Genomic DNA, 17,483 nt, shown 5'->3' with positions numbered 1-17,483 from the left:
CAAGTGATTCTCCTACTTCAGCCTCCCAAGTAGCTGGGATTACAGGTGTCCACTACCAGGCCTGGCTAATTTTTGTATTTTTAGTAGAGACTGGGCTTCATCATGTTGGCCAGGCTGGTCTCGAACTCCTGACTTCATGATCTGCCTGCCTGGATGGTGCTGGGCTACAGGCATGAGCCACTGCACCTGGCCTACATCAGGTCATTTTAGGAGACAATGGATGAAGCAAAATTAAAATCATAAGCAGCAGGGCTTCTCAGAACCTTTAACGTATTAATATTCATTTCAAATCTCAAGAGGGAGACATAGTTTGCAATATTTTCCAAATTATTAGACCATGGAAGCCCCTTTTAAAGAAAAACCTCTTATTTGTTCTTGGGACATTAGCGTTCCATTAAATTCAATTTGAGAAATGCTGATATAGTAGCAGGAATAGTGAATGAAGAGACAGGAAACTGAACTTGCATCCCTCTTTGCCACTCAGTTTTGTGACTCTGAGCAAATCACTTCTCTTCTGTGGACCTCCATTCCTTTACCTGGAAAATGAGGAGGCTGAATTAAATTATCCTTCAGCCCTCTTCTAGTTCTGTACAAAGGCATCCACAGGCAGGTCCAATCTCCTATGGACCAGAAGCAAAATCTTAAGTGGATATCTTGACATACTAATAGAGGATATACAAATAATACAATAAAACATTAAACCAAACTGTGACTAAAAAGTGACGGAGTAAATGCATTTTACAAGAAAGGAAAGATATTTGTGGAAAGAAGATATGTTCATGTGCAGCCGAGTGTCTTAAGGGAAAGATATGAGAAGTCTCCTTGGAAGAGGAGCATTGGTGTCAAAAGAGGAAAGAGAGGATACTCTCTGCTTGACAGGAGTGGGTGTGGAGAGGTGGGGTATCCCTGGTTTACGGGGCAAACTATTCGGTTGATAATTCAAAGGGAGTCAAAGAAAGTTCATCTGGGAATAATGATGGAATGACCCAGATCTGGGAGTCAATAAAGGTAAAGGAACTTGACCTGGAGCACCTGGGAAGGTGGGTCAGTGCGTATTTCACTCCCAGTGATCTGTGGTAAGGTCAAGGCTTCAGGCTGCTTGGACAAGACATGTGGGTATGTGGATGGCCTTGGAGACAGACAGGTTCTCTAGTGGGTGGCCCAAACCTCTTGCCTCTTCTTGCATTAGGTGTGAAGGACTAGTGCTCTAGATTAAGTCCATGCCTGTGGGTACTGTCACTAAGAGAAGATAAAAACTATGAGCAGAGATGCTTATCTTTATAGCTGTTCTGGTTTGATTTATATTATATGTGCGTGCGCACGCGCGTGTGTGTGTGTGTGTGTGTGTGTGTTGGGTCTATATGCACCTATGTGTATGAATGTGTTTTTATGTAAGTGTGCATTTGCACATATATGTGGAAATGTGACCATGTTTTGTATATATACATGAGTTTGCAAAGTGATTTTATATCTACCTATGCTATGCCTATTGTAAAAAAAAGTGAGGTTTAATTTTACGTATGTGTGTAATATGTGTGTACACTACATGTGCATACGGCTAGTGGTCTAGTTTATGTATTTGAGGCGTGTATTAATATTATATTCACATTCAGATTTATGTGTGAATGTTTATATGTATTTCTATGTCTGTATCTTAAATTGTATCTATTTGAACTACTTATTTTTATGTTTCTTTGTATTTAGGGGTTTCCTGAATTCAGTACCTATTTATTGAGAGCCTACTGTGTGCAGGGTATATTCCTATGTATGTATATGGGGTGTGCCTAAGTCTATAAACATGCTTGGAAGGCATACCTTCCCTTATGTATATGCCACCAAGTTCCTGAAATGCTCAAGTGTATACTGATATTCTCTCCTATCTAATTTTTAATCCTCCTTTAAATGTCATCACTGTCATCTCTTCCTAATTATTTTTTGGAAAAAGCAGGAGATAGCTAAAAAGATTGAGTATGAGGACGTGCATGCATCCAGTGCAGGTATGTCTATGTGACATAAGACTGTGCCTTCTTTATTATGCATGTTCGATCTCCTCCTAGATCTTTGTGCTATCTCACTGTAAGCACTTCTTGCTCCCATACAGCTTGGAAAAATACCTAAGACACCCATTCACCGCTATGAATGAATACCTTGTTTTCCCTTCCCGGTCTGTCCAACCCAGGAAGAAAGGATGAGAGAGTCAATAACAGGATATTAAGTTCTAGCTGCCTGAGAAAATTTTTCTTTTTGCCTCTCCCTGGTCACATCTTTTCTATCCTTCAACCAGTTCTGCTACTCCCTCGAAAGAGAGACACAGGTTTTCTTTTCCCCAGAGAAATCCAGAGGGAGAGCAAGAGAGATTTTTTACTCCAAGGGAATCTGCTCCCAGTTTATGGGGTTTCTCAATAATGTTCCTTCATTAAGATAGCATCTCAGAATGCAAGAGGCCTCTGCTCTTCGTGAAAAGAGTTGTTTTTTTCTTAAGGGGGGAATGTAGGGGGCATTAAATAAACCTGTTTGTTAAAAAAGTACCTTTGCAGCAAGGAAATGTGTTATTATTGTAATTGTCGAATGCTAATTATACTTATTACTATAATAACCATTTTGTTGTAACAAATGATGTAATCCTCTTCATTTCTGTCGCTGCCAGAGGCAGAGGCAAGTGGAGCGTCTATAGCAAGAGGGGGGACTGGGGAGTGTTCTTGGCGGAGAGGTACAGTCAGGCCTAGTAAAATTGGGAACTTGTGCTGGTGGCTGGCTTTGCTGCCGAGGAGGTGGGGGATGCAGGGCAGAAGATACAGGACTATCTCACTCCCCAACCCTGCTTCTCTCTGGAACTCCCATTCTAGGCCCTTTCCTGAAAGCATCTAATCATTCAGTCAGACTTCCATTTATTCACTCAGCAAACACTCATTTAGTACCTGCTGTGTTCCATATGTTAGCGTAGTCCTGGTGATATAGAGTAAATCAGATAGGATCTTTACTGCAGAGATGTTCACAGTCTAGTGGTGGAGAGTGTTTGGAAGCATGAAAACAGTATTTTCAGTGCACTAGAGTAGGTGTGATATAGAATATTTAGAGTGCTATGAGTACATGCATAGAAGAGATGACTTATTCTGGGTACGGAAGCCTGAAAAGCTGGATCTTTTGAGGAACACTAGGAGTTTGCAGCACAGAGAAGGGAGTTAGCATTTCCAGGGAGAAGGAACTATATTACTAAAGGTATGGAGGCATGATAAAGCCTGTTCGTTTTTGTTAATATTAATAATAATTTTTAAAAAGAATAAAAACAGCTCATATTCATATCATACTGTTCTAGGCCCTCACATGTGTTGATTTGCTTAATCTTCACAAATAGTTTGGGGCGAGAGTGTAAATGGCCTTGTATACCATTATAAGTTTTTTTTTTGAGATGGAGTCTCCCTCTGTCACCAGGCTAGAGTGCTAGAGTGCAGTGGTGCAATCTCAGCTTACTACAAACTTCCTGGTTCAAGCGATTCTCCTGTCTTAGCCTTTCGAGTAGCTGGGATTACAGGTGCACGCCACCACGCCCAGTGAATTTTTTTTTTTTTTTTTTTTTTTTTTTTTAAGTAGAGATGGGGTTTCACCATGTTGACCAGGATGGTCTCAATCTCCTGACCTCGTGATCCACCTGCCTCGGCCTTCAAAGTGCTGGGATTACAGGTGTGAGCCACTGTGCCCAGCCCCATTAGAAGTTTCTAAACAGAGGAGTAACAAGATAAGATCTGCATTTTAGAAAGACAATTCCCAAAAGCTAGGACTGTGTGAACAACTGGCCTACTGGATCGTCCTATCTCAAAGTGAAGCTGAGGGTTCAGCTTCTAAGCCAGCTCTTAGTCATACCACATTCAGCTCCACAGTTGATCCAGAGCTGCAGAGCTGCCCTAGCTGGCTGCCTATGAGACATGGAAGGAAAGAGAATTGGAGCAACTATCAGGTTAATAAACTCTGTGGAGAGAGCCAAACCAAATTTCCAAGGCCCCATGATCAGTTTGTCTAAATGCAGCACAACAATGTAATGCTGATAGGCCTGACTTCCTTTAGTGTTAATGGACATTACAGACCTTCCCTACCTTCTGGACTGAGGGCTTGTCTGTCTTGTTTACCACTATATCTCTAGTACCAACAGAGGGCCTGCCAATGGTATATGTTAATAAATCTATGATATGAATGACCAATTACTTGTCCTGGAGTTCTGGGTACCCCAAACTTTTCATTATTAATTAAAGAAGTAGGCTCACACTTCTTTATGAAGAAGTGTATGGGTATGGTGGCTCACACTTGTAATCCCAGCATTTTGGGAGGCTGAGGCAGGTGGATTATGAGGTCAAGAGATTGAGACCATCCTGCCCAACATGGTGAAACCCCATCTCTATTAAAAATGTAAAAAATTAGCTGGGCATGGTGGAGCACCTGTAGTCCCAGCTACTCAGGAGGCTGAGGCAGGAGAATCACTTGAACTCGGAAGACGGAGGTTGCAGTGAGCTGAGATCACACCACTGCACTCCAGCTTGTGACAGAGCGAGACTCCATCTCAAAAAAAAAAAAAAAAAAAGAAGTAATTCCTATTGTTATCAGTGCCCTTCTCTCCACTCCACCACACACACAAACATGTATTTCCCTGCTTCTCCCACTTATCCGTTTGAGGTCTGTCTTTTCACCACAGAGGAGTGCATTAAAGATAATAGTAATAATGGCTAGCAGTCACTGAATGTCTACCAGTGCCAGGCATTGTTCTAAGCCTTTCGTGTATTAACTAAGGTCTTACAACGTTTGGATGAGGAGATACTGTTATCATTCCCACTTCATAGATCAGGAAACTGAGCTATGAAGAAGTCAAATAACTTGCTCAAGGTCACATGGCTGTTAAGTAGTAAACCCTTATCCTCTTAATTAGTGCATTGAGACATTAATATACATGCAAATCAGCTGAAGCCTTGTTAAAGTGCACAGCATGATTCAGTGACTATATGGTGAGGTCCGAAATTCTGCATGTGTAGTAAGCCCCCAGGTGATGCCAATGCTGTTGTCCATGAGCACATCTTGCGCAGTGAAGCTCTGTAGCGTGTTTCCTACCTGTCTATACCATTTTCTGACTCCCGATGTCATGAGCTATCAGAGTTATTTCCTAACTTGATATGACATTTGTTTAAAAGATGAAACCGAAACCTATGGTCAGTTTCCTTCTGGGAGAAAAAAAGGGAGTTCCAACTGGCCTGATTGTTTTGAGTGTCTTTGAGATCCTTGTGCAAAGAACTGATCCTAAGCAAAGGGAGGGCAACTCTAGACTCACTGGGTATGAGCCCAGCTCACACCACGGGTTCTGATCATGTCTACTGGTTGACGGCCACTGAAGGAGTCTCCTCTATTTTTATTCCATTGAGGCCACTAATTGAATTAGCCCTAGGTATTTAGGGTGAAAGTGTCCATGCTTCAAGGCTTCAGCTGTAGACTATTGATTAACTGTGCCTCTGGAATTCCCAAGCTCAAATGTCTAGAAACTTTGCTTCTTCTAAATGCAAAGATAACAAGAGAAGGTAGGAAGACATATGAGGGCAAAGCTCCATGAAAAGAGTAGATTAACAGATTGATTAACAAGTATTTTTGAGGCCTTGATATTAAAGTGAAATGACTTTATCTTAACCCTCAGGTCTCAGGTGAGCTGCAGGAATAATGGAATCAACTCTCATTCAATGTCTTTTCCTAATCAAGAGTGACTTCTCCTTTATTCCCTAGCAAGATATACTTATGAGACATTATTTCTAAGACAATTCTGAAGGCAGACACACATTTTTGGAACGTTTTAAAAAAGGCTACATTAAAAAGTCTGAAATAAATAATTTTCATTTTTTAAAAACAGACTTGTCAAGAGCTATGTCACAGCCCTCCCATGTTAGCCCATAAAACTTGGAGTTGACCATAGCCATTCTGATGGGAAGCTGAATCTCTAAGGTCCATTCTCATATTAAGATTCTCTGATTCCATTTCAATCAGGTCTAGGGCTCTGATACTCAAATGAAGCTGTTAGGACCCCTGGGGGCAATTATAGCTCCTAGACAGCTTGGGTTTTCTCTTGGAAAAACCTTAGGCAGTTCATCTCTTGGAGAGAAGGAACTCCCAGTGGGCGAAGCACAGAGCTTGGTGTCATGGGGTTTCTCTCCTCCTTCCCATTTCTTCTTGTTCCATGGCTATTGTTACAGTCCAGAGCAGGGTCATTACCTGCCCAGCTAGCACCAGCCACCTGAGCGAATGTTTAACCTTCAGACCCGTCCTCATTTCTCCCATTGCAGTTAAAAACAAAACGACTAGGTTTTTAATTTTAAGTTATGTATTATGAATAACACATTGGTCTAGTTGCTATGGAATATACAAAAATGAACGAGATGTAATTTTTTTTTAAGACAGGGAGAATGGCATGTGAAGATGAAAGCAAGGGCTCAGGTAATGCATCTACAAGCCGAGGAACACAAAGATTGCCAGCAGAGCACCAGAAGCTAGGGGAGAGGCATGGGATGGGTTTTCCCTCACAGCCCTCGGAAGGAATCAACCCTCCTGATCCCCTGATTTTGGACTTCCAGCCTCCAGAATGGAGAGACAGTAAATTTCTGTCATTTAAGCCACTTAATTTGTGGTACTTTGTTACAGTAGTTCTAGCAGATTAGTAAAGATGCTAACAGTATAAAGGCAAAAAGAACAAAAAAACAATAGCCTAGTAGAGTCATAGAATATGAACTGGGATATACACTATGAGGTACAGATAAAGTCCTATGGGGATTCAAAGAAGCAAGAACAAGTAAAATAATGTATAAGAAAGAAATTTTTTAAAGCTGTAAATACTCTGTAACTATACATTTTTAACTTCTTCAAGCAAGGGAAAGAGAACAAGATTGGGAATCAGGAGTCCAGATGGTAGCTAGACCAGGGGTTGGCAAACTAAAGCCCAACATTGTTTTTATACAGCCTTCAAGCTAAGAATAGTTGTAGCATTTTAAAAAAGGGTTGTATTAAACAATAACAGCAACAACAAAGATAAACAGAGACTGAATGCTGCTTGCAAAGCCTAAAATCCTTACTGTCTGATCCTTCACAAAGAAAGTTTGCCAACCTCCTGGTCTAGACAAGATTATGCTGTAACTGTGTGACTACCGACAAATCTAGCTGGAGAATTGGACCTTATCCAGCAAGTAAAGCGTTCATCAAGTGGATAAGATGGCTAGATCTGTTGGTAGTAGGAGAATGAATTGGAGTGGAACTACTACAGAGAAATGTTTAGGAGGCAATTTAAATTTCTAATCTAGAAAGAGATATAGATTTGGGAATCATTAGCACATATTCAGGGCTTGAAAATGGAATGGATAAAAGCGCCCAAGGAGAAAACCAGTGGAAACTTGGGTATGGCCACTTTAAGGGAAGGAGAATAGAACAAGAGAAGAGTGAAAGAGACTGAGAAAAAGTGATCCAGGAAGTAGGAGAACAAGAGATGAACAGCAACACAGATAGAGTAGGTTGTCAACAACGTTAAATGCTAAAGAGAGGGAAAGTGTAATGAAGAATGAAAAGAAGCCTCAGATATGTCACTGGTGACCTTGTGACAACAGTTTCAGGACAGCGGTAGAGTTGCGAGTAGGGACAGGTAGTGCATTTGAGGATATTGATAGTCAAGGGAAGAATGGAGACCAGTTCATAGGCTGAGTGGAAGCAGAGTCAACCGAGGCAGAAAGTGTCCATTTTGCTTACCATGCAGGGTACCTGAGTCTCCAATTAAATAATGAATGTTAAAGTGTTTTGCAAACTATAAAGTACTATGCTAATAAAAGGCATGGTGTTGTTATAAAGTAATTCTAAATTCTGTGATCATATGAAACCGTGATTGTTTTCTTCCTCAAGTTTACAACTTAAAATCAAAGCATTTCTATTGCCCATCAAGTCTACACTGTCCATTCTGGAAGACCTTTCTAGCCCCTGACTATGGCCAACTTCATCTTTCAATATTTTTTTCTTTTTTTTTTTGAGACAGTCTGGCTCTGTTGCCCAGGCTGGAGTGCAGTGGTGCAATCTTGGCTCACTGCAACCTCTGCCTCCTGGGTTCAAGTGATTCTCCTGCCTTAGCCTCCCAAGTAACTGGATTTACAGGCATGTGCCCCCATGCCCAGCTAATTTTTGTGCTTTTAGTAGAGACCGGGTTTCACCATGTTGGCCAGGCTGGTCTCGAACTCCTGACCTCAACTGATCTGCCCGTCTCGGCCTCCCAAAGTGCTGGATTACAGGCGTGACCCACCCCGCCCGGCCCATCTTCCGGTGTTTCAACTTCCCACTCTGGAACTATCTGCACCAACCAGGTAAACATACATTTCATCCTCCCCACAAGCCTTGTTTTCCTGTTCTTTTGAGCTTTTACCCAGGCCATTTGCCTTGCTTTAAGGCTTAAGAGTTGCTTGCTTTAAGAGCTACAGATTTAGGAAATAAGAATACAGGATGCTAGTTAAATTTGAATTTCATATAAAGAAGTGTTAGTATACGTTCCATGAAATATTTGGACATGGGTGTCCTGTATTTTATTTGGCAAACTATACTTCCCCTCCTCTCTTAGTTTATCCATATGTGTCTCTTTCTTTGTAACTCAACTCAAAGCTCATCTGCTCCTTGACATGATGATTTAATAAAATAATATAGCTTTTTGTCAACAAAAAGACCTAGAGTCAAACCCTGGCCCTCTACTTACATGCGTGCGGTCTTGATTAAATCTTTTAGTTTCTTTGAATCTGTAAATTACCTTTCAAGGCTCCTATTAGGTTTGAATTAAACATTTGGTTTATTTGCTTAAGACTTACATTGTTTTTGGTTTTGAGACAGGGTCTGGCTCTGTTGCCCGGGTTGGAGTGCAGTGGTATGATCTCCTGCAGCCTTGACTTGAGGATCAAGCGATCCTCTCACCTCAACGCTCTGAGGAGCTGAGAAAACATGCATGTGCCACCACATTCAGCTAATTTTATAACTTTCTGGGCCTGGCGCCTATAATCCCAGCACTTTGGGAGGCTGAGGCAGGCGGATCACGAGGTCAAGAGCTTGAGACCAGCCTGACCAACATGGTGAAACCTCATCTCTACTCAAAATACAAAACTTAGCTGGGTGTGGTGGCAGGTACCTGTAATCCCAGCTACTTAGGAGGCTGAGACAGGAGAATCGCTTGAACCCAGGAAGCAGAGATTGTGGTGAGCCGAGATTGCACCACTGCACTCCAGCCTGGGCCACAAAGCGAGACTCCATCTTAAAAAAAAGAAACAAAAAACAAACTTTTTGTAGAGACAAGGTCTCCCTATGTTGCCTAGGCTGGTCTTGAATTCCTAGATTCAAGTGATCCCAAAGTACTGGGATTAAAGGCGGAAGCCTCCACACCTGGCTCAACTTACATGTTTATTTAACTCTTCCCTATCCAACAGATAATTTATTTGCTCTGGGTGTCCTCTCTGCTTAGACGCTCAGTTTGTACTTCTTCATTTGTATTGCTGCTTAGAGTCCTGAGGAGTGGGTTTTGACTTTCCCATCAACCATAATATGATCTATCTGGGTCATTCCTTCTAGCATCTAAGGCTGGCATTTACTCACAGGGAGCTTCAGGATAGCGATGGACTGATGGGCTCCATTCCCTTCTCTCAGAATCACTGGAGGGTTGTATTCCATAAGGGCCTCAAAAGCAGGTGTTCCAGGCCACATATTCTCTCCACTGCTGTGCTAGCCATGCATGGGTTTTCTGAGTGGGTTGATGGTGAAAAGGTGTGGTAAGCCCTTTGGGGTGAGGGGTGGGGAATGGAGGGAAGCTGGAGTAATCACCATGATTAATGTTCTTCTCTGTGACTCAGATTAATTATAAATACTGAAATTCCTAAGAGAGAATTATAGTGATGGGATATAGGTAGGAAGGTGAAGGCCTCTAGTGGATTTTCTTTTGAACTCCCGAATGCCCAGCCAGAGGACATAACTTTATTTGCCCAGTTGGGCTTCTGTGCCTGCCCCAAATACTCCTAAGTGGCAGGAGGGAAGTAGAATCTGATGCCCTGTTTCCTCTTGCTTGAAGCTGACATGGAACCATCCTTACTGTAATACCAATTCACTTCCTCTCCCCCAGCTGCTGGGGATATGGGTAAGCAGCAGTTATCTACATCTCCCAGCTCTGATTTTTATCTCAAGCCCAGTAAAAAAAAAAAAAAAAAAGAAAAAAGGAAGAAAACACCCTACACCTGACCAAACTCAGTAATAGAAAGTGGTTTTCTTTTTCCCCTTTCCCTTCCCTGGTTCCCTGGAGCTTATTTCACTGGAAGGGAACGCAGGTTGATGTATTTTTAAATGGCTTTGATTTTATCACCTTGCTTAATGATTTGGCAAGTTATTTATTAGATGGGGAGCTTCCCAGAGGGGCCTGGCCCATTAACGTATAAATAATGTGGCAAATAGTTCAATAGAGCCATAAAAAAAGTGATTTAGAAATAAATTGACCTCTGTTTGTTACATGTAAACGAAGGCCCAGGGTCATAATGTATTTCGTGCCCTTAAGCTGGGTTGGTGGGATTGGGGTGGAGAGGGATGAGCAGGGGGCTAGTGCAGACACTGGGGGAATTTTTCATCACAGTCCTTTTTTCTCTATCATGGTTGAGGGTGTGGCAGGTGTGATTTGTGCTGTGTGGGGTGTGTGTGTAGCTGGGTGAATACACTTATGGTCTGGGGCAGCCATGTGGTTGGTAAAAATGGAGCAGGGGTTGGGGTGGGAGTTTCCTTCTGGATGGAAATCCTGGTTTAGGATTTTGTCATTTTTGAGAAGTTAACATTTAACCCAGGTATATGGGAAGAGATAGTTTGGATGGCTCCTTGTGTCTAAGGAGAAGCAGGAGCCGTCTTGGTACATTCAGATCACTGTAATGAGTTCCTCTGAAGGAAACGCTGTCCAGTTCATCTCCTTCTAGCACAGTGTATAGCACATTGTGGGGCATCAGTAAATGTCGATTAGAAATAAGAAACACATGTCCACATACATACCACGATTGGTGGAGGGAAGGAATGGTACCGATACTTTCTGAACGAGTGGTGAATGAATGATAGATATAATAGGTAACATTTACTGAGATCTTAGTATGTAGTAGGCATTTTGTTACGCACTTTACAGCGATAACCTAATTAAATGCTTTATATGTTTAGATTATGAAATATGTAATTCAGCAACCTGCTAGAAGTTATATAACTGGTAAGTGGCAGAGCCAGTATTTGAACTTCAGCCTGACTCCATAAACCCAGTTTTAATCTTTTTTTTTTTTTTTTTTTTTTTGAGACGGAGTTTCACTCATGATACCCAGGCTGGAGTGCAATGGCGCGATCTCGGCTCACCGCAACCTCCGCCTCCTGGGTTCAGGAGTTTTAATCTTAATATTTACACTTTGTCTTGATAATGAATACTTGATAGATTTTAGATAAATTATATAACAAAAATTTAAGTACATTTAATTCTGTTAAATAATTGTTTAAAAATTGAATAGGCTGTCCTTCTTTATGCTTATTGCCATCTTGTGCCAGGGGGGAGGTGGCTTGATTCGTGCTGTTGGTGGGAGAAAACCGCTTAAGGATAAAATATTTGTGGGAAGGCACCTAACATGGAGTTGATTGTAAGATTTCCAAAAGGAGCTTCTGCGATGATCCAGAGCCCCCTCTCCATAGGCAGGTGAAAGATCTGTAAACAGCTCCAGAGAAGAGACTCCACCCAGGAGCCAGAAAGTCCTTTTTTCAGGCTACCTTAATTCCTGATGCTGTTTTAACTCATTCCCTCTAGTTCATTCTTCCAAAGACAACCCTTAATACATGATCAAAGGCCCCCTTTCTGGTTTCAGGGTATCTTGTTAGCTGGGCAGAGTTTCCAATAGAGTCAGGGCTTTAGAGTGTCTTTCATCCCAAGAGCTCAAAGCCTCCCACGGACATTAACCCATTAATCACCAAGCTGCTCTTGAAGTTGAGAACCAGTGAGTGGGAGCCTCCCCCGCTTCCCAGGTAGAGAAACTGAGTCTGTGACTTGTCCAGAACTGCCCAAGGAGTCAGGGTGGAGCCAGGCAAGGAACCTAGGTGTCCAGGGAGATTACCTCCTCTATTGCCAGTGATTCAGGGCTCCAGTTTTCTGCGACTCAGCAGAAAAAATAACTCACTGGGGAATGGTGAAAGTTGAGGCTAGTGGTATAGGAGATCAGGATTCTTTTGGGATTGCTGGGGAAAATAGCCTTGCTCAAGGAGATGTGTATTCCTCAAGACCAGGGCTAGGGGTCATTCCTTTTCATATCCTCAGTTCCTAGACTGTGCTTGGTACATAGAAGGCCCTTAATAACTGTTTGCTGAATTAATGTGTGAATGAATGAATCAATGAACAAATGGCAGGTTGCCTGAATTTGTCTTATGGATCTGGGCCTTTTCCCCAGTCCCAACTTTTCCTTCCAACACTAACATCTTTGGGAAGGGGAGTGGGGAGGAGAAATTGAACTGCCAGTTGACCTTCTCTGGATGGGATGTGAGCCTGAGGGGAGGAGTGAGAAGAGATGTGTGGGTGGATGGGCCGGGGATGGAAGAGGGTGAGGGCGGAAGGAGTTCCTGAGACTCACCGTCAGTTTTCCTGTGAAGATCTACACATAAATCTAAAATTTATTCCAGGAATTCTGTGAGTTCCTGTCCCTCACTTGCTGGAGTAATCGTCTGGGACAAGCGACGTCACCCGTTGTAGCCTTCATCTGTTCCACTGCAAGCAGCAGAGCTCTGGGTCGTGTGGCCAGATAAGAACATGATTTTTTCTCCATGTGTCCATCATCTTGGTGACATTCGCAATGCGCCCCTGTTTTGATGAAGGAGCAACAATGTATCACTTTAAAATGCTCCCAGTGTGTACAGAGATCACAAAACCAGAGGTTTTTTAAAAGGCTACAGGAAATCCCTAAGGTCATGGCTTACAAATTCCTGGGTTTGAGTAGAAGACATCTAACTCAGTTATGAGATGAGGTGGAGGAGGACTACCCTGTTTAGAATGTTTGTGTATAGGAGACTCTGTGTGTGTATCTCTACATAGGACTATAGATATAAATGCACAGCAGTTTAACTGTTATATGTAAGAATCTTTATGAGGGGATGCACCAGGATTCACTCCTATGGGGAGTGGCTGTGGAGGCTGTGGGGAGGTCCACATCTGTGAGGGTCCCCTTGCTTCCTTTGAGCCTGGTGGAGCTTTTCTCCATCTTCAAACCCTCCTTCCCCTCACCCCTCACTTGTTGCTGGGGATGCTCCTAAGTAATCTTGAGGCTGAGGATGCTCACTCCCAACTTTTCTCCCGGCATGTCTTTATTTCTGCCACCCATCTGATCCCATCCCCATCCCTAGGTGGGCTCCCTGCTGCCTGCGTTTATCTCCCTGTTTTATGATGTCATTTAATTAGCTCGCACATGGTGGTTTTATGGGACAAACACGGCCTTGTTTGCCTTATAACTGGATTTCATGGCTCTGTGGGGACAGGTCAGGAAATCTCAGTCTAGCAGTGTTTGAAGTTTGGGAATGCTGGATCTTTAGAAACCTAGACACTTTGGGAGTGGCCTTAGAGCTCTATCTTCCACAAACTGGAAAAGAGTCGCCTCTCACTTCTCTAGTTCCCCATCCCACAGCATGTGATAACCCCTCTGGGAAAGCGGGAAGGCTTTGCCAGCCATTAGGGGCCAAGGGATATCTGTTTTGACTCTCTGTTACTCGTGTGACTGTCATACATACTACTTTTAGCCCCTAGATAGGGTGGCTGTTATTATAGGATAGTTAAAAGCCTCCTGAACATCAACTCTAGGGGAATAAGATACTGTATGGTAGAGCATACATTAAAATAGGACCTGTGAGAAAAATAGAGAGAATTTCATTCCTTTGACAGAGGGATTTGTGGGTCAAGAGAGACAATTGGGGTGTTGAACCAAATAGAATTCATCCAGATGCTAACTAGGGAAATGGGGGTTACCATGTATGATTTAGGAATACTTGGTTTCTATTAGGAATACAATGTATTTTGGGGTTTTGTTTTGTGTTTTTTTTTTTTTTTTTGGTTTTGTTTGTTGGTGTTGTTTCATTGGTTAGGTCAGGAAATTCTGGGATGATATAAGAACGGGTTATCGGGCCAAGCATGGTAGCTCATGCTCATAATCTCAGCATTCTGGGAGGCTAAGGCAGGAGAACTGCTTGAGGCTAGGAGTTTGAGACTAGTTGGGCAACATAGCAAGACCTCATCGCTACCAAAAAAATTAAAAATTAGCCAGGCATGATGGTACATGCCTGTGGTCCCAGCTACATGGGAGGCTGAGGCAGGAGGATCGCTTGTGGCCAGGAGTTTGAGGTTGCAGCGAGCTATGATCACACCACCGTACTGAAGCCTGGGCAACAGAGTGGGACCTTGTCTCGATGATAATAATAATAATGATGAATTATCTAGAACCATACCGGACAGATGAGATGCATCTCGTTTTCTAACATCTCTAGTGACTGAGACTCTGCCCAGCTGCCATGTGTGGAAACCTTTTGCCATGGCACCTTTCCTTCTCCCCTTGCCCACAAGGTAACTCGTATATACCTACACATGCATACATTAGAAATGCCTGCAAACAATTTCTTGATAAATACATGATTCTTTTCTCAGCTTTAGACAACACATTTCTTTGGCTTGGTGCTGTGAGTAACCAAGCCTGTGAAATCAGCCCTGAGCCAAGGGTTGGGCTAAAGGAGCCAAGAGAAATTTCTGCTGCTTCTGCTCTCCCCGCACCCTCCTTCGGGCTTGAGATCCTAAACCTGAGGCCCTGGTTCCTGTGCTCTACCTGTTCTCCCCTCCTCACTCTGGCTCCCCATCTTTCACATCTCCTTCCTTGGCCTGTCCCTCTGTTCCACGTACTTTTGGGGTCCTGAAACTCATCACTCCGATTTCTCTAAAACCTTAGCTGAAAGATGTGAAAGCAAAGTGGCCTGGAAAGGGGTGAGCGATACTTCTAGGAAAAGTACTTCGCTGAGGCAAGTGTAAGTCTGGGATTGGGCAAACTGTTAGAGGGTGTAGGAATCGGGGGAGGAGCACCCTGAATTATAATTAGAACTAAGAAGAAACATAGTAACCCAAATCTCAGAGGCAGGGTCTTATTTCAATAGATTAATATAAATTTAAAATGTGGCCTTTAGGCCGGGCGTGGTGGCTCACACCTGTAATCCCAGCACTTTGGGAGGCCCAGGCAGGCGGATCACCTGAGGTCAGGAGTTTGAGACCAGCCTGGCCAACATAGTGAAACCCTGTCTCTACTAAAAATACAAAGAAATTAGCCAAGTGCCAGGTGCAGTGGCTCACACCTGTAATCCCAGCACTTTGGGAGGCCCAGGCGGGCAGATCACCTGAGGTCAGAAGTTTGAGACCAGCCTGGCCAACATGGTAAAAGCCCATGTCTACTAAAAATACAAAAATATTAGCCAGGCATGGTGGTTCATGCCTATAATCCCAGCTACTCGGGAGGCTGAGGCAGGAGAATCACTTGAACCTGGGAGGCGGAGGTTGCAGTGAGCTGAGATTGCTCCACTGCGCTCCAGCCTGGGCAACAGAGTGAGACTCTGTCTCAAGAAAAAAAAAGGATCTTTAAAACATCATTCTCCCCACTTTCTGGAATAGTCTATCTGGGGACAGAAGGTTAGACTGAATCTCTCAACGGAGAGGACTCAGTCTCTCTAGGGCCCCTGTCTCCAGAATCTACTTGGTCAGGATGTCCTCAGAAAATTTAGCCTAAATCCCTCCTGCTGCTCCTTGCAACATCTTTCAAGACTGGTGATGCATACAATTCATCTTGAATGTCCCCTCCTCCCTGGGAGCTTGTGACAACACATCTCACCTGAAAAACCATTAGACTCCGAAAATGTTGGGACTGGCCCCAGCACGCCTTTGCCCTTCTGTGCTGTCCTCTCTCCGGATGACTTCAGAGGAGGTGAGGGTGGTGTTCGATGGATGCTGCAGCCTCCCTCTCCTCTTTCACTGAATTGCCAATATATTTTCTCTGACAGTTTGCACAGATAGTTAAGATACCGTGTAATTACTGTTGCATTTGAAAGTCAAACATGATTTATTTCTGACAAGCTCAGTCATTTTTCGGATGACGTGTGTGTGTGTGTGTGTGTGTGTGTGTTTGTACATGTGTGTACATTGGTTATGTCTTTTTATAGAAGGAAAGCAGGTATCAGCTCCTATGTCTCTCTCTCACTCAGTTACCTTCCTTTACTGAATCAGGAAACATTGGAGTAGACAGAGCACTGGAGGGGGAGACCGAGTCCCTATGCCCAGGAGACTCCTGGTGTGATGGAAACGATGTGACACACAACAAACGCTGACATGAAGACAAGGGCAGGGATGGCGGATGGAGAGGGACTATTGAAGGCAATGCGGTGGCTTGTCAACAGAAGACTTCCTTCAGGAGGCTTGTCAGGGAGTGTTTGGAAGAGAAGGTTTAGGGCCAAAGAGAAAGGAAAGAAGGGTGTCTTTGATAAGAAAGAAGAGTGAGCTTTAAGAAAGAGGGAAATTTGCATGGAAGGAAGCCATTTTTCCTAATTGAGGCAGAATGTCTGAATGATGGAGTCACAGGAAAGTGGAAACCGGGGAAGCGGAATGTTCCGGTGGGCAGAGGGGTCAGAGTGCTTGGTGGTGGTGTTTTGTCAAACAGCTATTGCGAGGCATTTAGGTAGTGCCTTTGAAACACCAGGTCCACAGAGGGAAGGCTCCTGCCTGTTGCAAGGGATTGGACCTGGCAAGAGCAATGGAGAGATGAGAGCAGCTAGGAGAGGAGAGGATACAGAGACTGGAGAAGGCACTGCAGGGCCTTTCTGACTACTCGGAGCTTGTGGGCTGGAAAGAGCAGTTGGTTTTTCCCAGTTCCCTTCTAAGTCCAGCAGGAGAGTTTAAGCTTGGACGAAAGAAAGGATTATAGGATTGCCCAAAGCAAATGTACCATTGCATTGTCTTCTGTGCCCTAATATACGTGTGGGCTGTGAGGAGGGCACCTGCTCTAAGGCAGAAAGATGCATAGGGATGGAGCTCATCTTCAGCCCCTGCGGTGGATAGGGAGTGGGGGTAGTTGGTGCTCTTAAGTGTTGCTCTCGGCGTCTCTGGCTCAGGCTTCTGTCAGTACAGACCTGCATCCGAGCTCCGCCCCAACTGTTGATTATACCCTTTGGGATGCATCATTGCTAAGAAAGCAGATGTGCCAGATGTGACATGTTTGAAGGAAAAAAAAAATCCCTCGCCTCTGAGCCTTGGGGAGAGCAGCTCATCACCATCTTGCTGCCACTCATGGGCCCCTGAGGTTGGGCTTTGCCAGCTTCGTACCTTTGTAGTCCCTCCACAGAAGGGTCTCCAAGCACTAAAGGAGCCAGATGTGGGGAAGGAGAGTGAGGAAAGACGG

At 43.6% G+C, this 17,483-nt stretch overlaps 1 long non-coding RNA gene across 1 annotated transcript in view; it reads left to right on the top strand.

Moving 5' to 3' along the window:
- The first annotated feature begins 8,231 nt into the window (after positions 1-8,231).
- The window catches only part of LOC116560617, a 63,304-nt gene continuing 54,052 nt past the window's right edge, over positions 8,232-17,483 (top strand). The window contains exon 1 of the long non-coding RNA XR_004273048.1: positions 8,232-8,357. This is a non-coding gene — a long non-coding RNA (uncharacterized LOC116560617). The remainder of the gene's footprint in view (positions 8,358-17,483) is intronic.

The sequence above is a fragment of the Sapajus apella genome, unplaced genomic scaffold (assembly GCF_009761245.1).
Source record: "Sapajus apella isolate SASKATOON/1434 unplaced genomic scaffold, GSC_monkey_1.0 scaffold2, whole genome shotgun sequence".
Lineage (NCBI taxonomy): Eukaryota > Metazoa > Chordata > Mammalia > Primates > Cebidae > Sapajus > Sapajus apella.
Note: the sequence above shows the minus strand (reverse complement) of the source record. Positions and strands in the feature narration are given on the sequence as shown.